Genomic DNA, 4,619 nt, shown 5'->3' on the forward strand with positions numbered 1-4,619 from the left:
CAAGGTGTGTGACAGGCAGGAAAGGCTCAGTAAATCGTGCTAGGAGCTTGGTGTGGCATTTCAACATTTCTAAGGCAGGTTTTGCATTGCCTCTCCTGCTCACCATTAGCTTGCATAAATTATCACCCTGGCAGCCACTGTTCTCAAGAAACCATAATGAAGTAGTGTGGAAACAGAACAGAAGTCAAAAGAATCAAATGTGAATACAAGACTTCATTCCTGGCAATATGAAAAAAAAAAAAAATTCACAGGGGAAAAAAATTCTGTCATTGAAAACACTAAGAATGAACAATAAAAAATTGTTAAACTATGTATTTTTTTATTTATTTATTTTTTTTGTTTTGTTTTTTTTTTTTCGAGACAGGGTTTCTTTGTGTAGCTTTGCGCCTTTCCTGGAACTCACTTGGTAGACCAGGCTGGCCTCGAACTCACAGAGATCCGCCTGCCTCTGCCTCCCGAGTGCTGGGATTAAAGGCGCGCGCCACCACTGCCCGGCTTAAACTATGTATTTTTTAACGTGGAGCAAAGTTTGTGAGAACGAATTCTCAAAAGACTACAGTTGAAAAGCAAGGTGGAAAGCACAGGGCTAAGGTTCTCGCTGAACTCAGAGCGATGGCAGCGGCCGCTGGTTAAACCTATGAGGGAAACGCAGGGATCCCTCTGGGGAAGCAAGGAGAGGCATTGGTTACCGGAAGAGAAAGCAGGGGAAAAAAAAAAAACCCATTAGGTTAGCAACAAGTGAACAGTGTGAGGAGAAAGCTGAGGTTACTCCACATCAGAGATGGTGGACGCTTGAGAGCAACGCACTGGATCACACCCACGCCGAGAAAGACAGGCAACCGAGTGACCTTAAGGAAAGACACCAAAAACGAGGAAGGGCATAGGAAAAATTGGGGAGGCAGGCAGGAATCTGGTTTCCCGCTTCACACACACTAAGAAACTGTTTCAAGTTCCATCAGCCCTCAGTCCGAAAGGCAAAGCATTTACATTGCAAAAGATGTCAGAGAAGAAACCATACCCAAATATTTCAGAAATCTCTAAAAATCTGTTAGTTCTCCAAAAGAACACATTTAAGGATGGGGGAGGGGTGGAGAAGCGGGAGTCGATCTCAAACTTCTTCAGAACTCTGGAAATTAACCAACGGATTGCAAACCCCTAGGAAGGATGTTCATGAAGAATAGAGCCGGTGACCATAACAACCATCGGTTAGTGACATCTCACCTGCCCCGTGAATATCTCCGCTTCGCATCTCCATGGCTCTTGCAGACAGTACTGAAACTATCGGGTCTGGGAAAACCAGCAACGTAGCAGGCCCTGGAGGGCTGTGGGGGGGTGGGGGTAGGGGGGTTGGAGGTTTCTAAGTGAATCACTCACAGAGAATGTTCACTATTTGACCCGTCTAAGAAAGTTTGTTCTTAGGACTTGCCTTTACTGCCTGACTGGCAACTTGCAGCTCTGCAAATAGTCATATTTTATTTTAAAAAATCAATAGCAATTGTTTCTAAAAAATGGTTTTCCAAGGAAGAGTGTCAATTGGAGGTAATAGAAAGAAGAAGAAAAACCTTTGAAGGAAAACCTGGAGAAGGAGACTTCGTAATGGGCTTTCAGACTTTCTTACACATCCCTTGTGGTGTAGGAGATGATCACAGGGTGGGATGTGAACACAGGAAAGACATGCAAAGATTTTTTTTTCAACCTTGGGTTGGCCCTGAGGTCTTGTGCAAGCAGAAAATGATGACTACTTCTGATCTGTACACTAGCTGTTGACATGCTGGAGGCATACTGCAACACATGCAGCTCCTCTGAACAAGCTGGGGTCGTAAATCAGTGGAAAGCATTTAAAGAAGTCCTTGTATAACCATTAGCTGACCACAAAGCTAACCTAGGAGAGATTTCAGTGGCCGCACATAATAACACAGACTTGAGAAAATCAGTCTAGGAAAATCCAAGACTAACCATAACAGCAACAAATCCTGGGAGGAAGACATTTGATTTCAGGTGTGTTTTGTTTGTTTGTTTGTTTTCTTTTTGAGACAGAGTTTCTCTGTGTAGTTTTGGAGGCTGTTCTGGATCTCGCTCTGTAGACCAGGCTGGCCTCGAACTCACAGAGATCCGCCTGGCTCTGCCTCCCGAGGGCTGGGATTAAAGGCGTGGGCAACCACCGCCTGGCTGTTTGTTTTTTTTTTAAATTATGCTATTTAAATCTTCCATTTTTAACAAGAATCAGGATACATGCAAAGAAACAGGAATGCATGAGCCATGCATACTTTCTTTATAAAAACCATACAGATATTGTCCTTGAGAAAGTTGAAATGATGGGTTGAGTAAGCGAACACTTATCAGTAGGGGCAAGGAACCAATCAAAAGCATTAAAGGGAAGTGTGAGACTGGCTCCCCAAATGTAGAGTATCAACAAAAGGACAGAAATTATACAAAATAATCAGACAGGAACTCTGGAGTTAAAAACGTATTATCGCAAAGCTATTATAAAGCCACCATAGATGTTAGCAGCAGATCCAAAGACTCCACAGACTGTCGTCAGGTCAATAGAGATTATTTTGTCCAAATAGCAAAGAAAAAGAGTGAAGAAAAATGCTTGTGCCTCATCATCAAGCTTACTCACACACAGAGTGCAGGAGTCAACAGGGACAGAGTTTCTGACCGTAAAACAGCAGAAAACTTCCAAACTTCATGCAGAAAAGCACAGATCTTCATTTCCCAAGAAATTCAATGATGTTTTAATGGAGAAATTCAAAACAGCCACTCCCAAACACATTGTAGTCCAACTATGAAAAAACAAACAGAGAAGTTCTGGAGTATCAACAGTTTTGATTAATCACATTATCAGATTCTGGGATGAGATTCCCAGCTGATATCTCATCAGAAATTTGGGAAGTCAGAAAATAGTCCACGACATATTGAAATGATATTTAACGACTGTCAATCAAAATTTTGTAAGATTATCATTCTTCAAAATCAAAGGAGAAACTGAAAGAGCAACATAGGAACAAAACTAAGGTAAGATGTCCCCAAAAAGAATGATTCCCTAGGACAAAATAAAGAGTCATGTGAAGCATCTTGAATCCCAATGAAGACCCAAAGAACACTGGCAAGGATACCTGGGCATATGTGTTCACAGAAGTTAATGAAATTCACCAAAATAAGCAGGACCTACCCCAGGCAAGTGATTATAGTTGGATCGGGTTGAAAAAGCAAAGGTCACAAAGCACCATTTACAGAGATTTTAATTAAACTATTTCCTGAGCTGGTACCTGAACATACTCTTTACATATTTTCACATGACAGGAATCATCACTGTGATTAAGTTAAAATGTGAATATCTCAATAGTTGAACTAAATAGACCCTTCCTTTGGAAATGAGTCACTCAATATTGCAGGTAATTAGAATATCTGAGACCTGGGGGAGCTTGGGAAGATATTGGCCGTGATTTGCTCGAAGACAGCAGGAGATTCGTGGAGGAGGAAATTCAATGTCAATCTCTGGACTGAGGGAAGGGCCAGAATGGACAGGGACGGAAAAAATAATGAGTACCTACCGACATGTGTTAAATTGAGGGAGTCGTCAGAGAGACAGAGAAACTGTGAGGGCCTTCTTCTGAGCTCTGAAGGCGGGAATCTTGATGTTGATGTCATCCGTAAAGCATGGTGCTGTGATGAGGGCCTTGAAGTGGAGCTTATGCAGAGAGAACAGCACTATCCTATGCAGAGTTGTTTGCCAAGGAAACCAAGGTTGTTTTGCTGTTGTTTTTCCAAAAAGTAGATGTAAAACGCTGCCCGAAGGATCATGGAAGAAAAATAGTGCAAGTGTCTGCTATATTCAGCAGTGTGCCTGCGCCAGGCTATTTTAGGATAGAAGAACAGGAATCCTAAGTTATCTTTGGGGGATGACTCAGTTGTCAAAATGAAGGACAAAGAGGAATGAGGTTGTACAGTCACCTCAGCTGCTGTACAGTCACCCCAATTCAGAGGCCCAAGGAGTGAAAGTGTTCCACTTGAGAAATTAACTCAAGGGACTCAACGTCCATGTCTCCAGGGAGAAAAGATTCTGCCATTGTGAGTGGCAGTCCATGTCCCATTGTTTGGAAAGCTGTCAACCTTGCCACACTCATGTGGGCAGTTCCTCATTGACATCTAGGCCAGTCAGTCAACTCCAGGCAAGTAAGATGGACTTTGCTGATTACAGGCTCATGGGCACACGTGAACGAGGCAGAGCAAGAGTGTTTGGCACTAAGAGGTACCCAGATAGAGTCCGGCTCTCTCTTCTACCTTATATTGTGACCTTCAAATGTCTGGAAATGGCACTCACTGTCACGGAGCCTTGCATGTATGCCCTGCCCTTCTAGTGAATAAAAGATTAAAAAAAAAAAAAACTAAATATATCTTCTTTTAAAATCCCATTTAATCATTCATGTATAAAAGACACAAACAGAATAGTTAATAATTATTGCTAATTTTAACCTATTTTAAAATACATTATAATTTGATCTATTATATAGCATGAAGCAAATTTTGTTTTCTCGCAAGTTTTTAAGCATGAAAAGCAACATTAATATTAGTTTCTGAGTTTTTAAGTTAATCCACAGGCAAAAAGTTTTGAA

General features: G+C 41.6%; 1 long non-coding RNA gene across 1 annotated transcript; it reads right to left on the reverse strand.

Moving 5' to 3' along the window:
- Positions 1–2,251: 2,251 nt before the first annotated feature.
- Positions 2,252–4,129, reverse strand: LOC119086476. The gene is made up of 2 exons (XR_005089766.1): positions 3,558–4,129; positions 2,252–2,786 (listed from the first exon to the last, which is right to left on the reverse strand). It is a non-coding gene; the product is annotated as an uncharacterized LOC119086476 (long non-coding RNA).
- Between the last annotated feature and the right edge of the window lie 490 nt (positions 4,130–4,619).

This window comes from Peromyscus leucopus, chromosome 22, assembly GCF_004664715.2.
Source record: "Peromyscus leucopus breed LL Stock chromosome 22, UCI_PerLeu_2.1, whole genome shotgun sequence".
In the NCBI taxonomy this organism is placed as follows: domain Eukaryota; kingdom Metazoa; phylum Chordata; class Mammalia; order Rodentia; family Cricetidae; genus Peromyscus; species Peromyscus leucopus.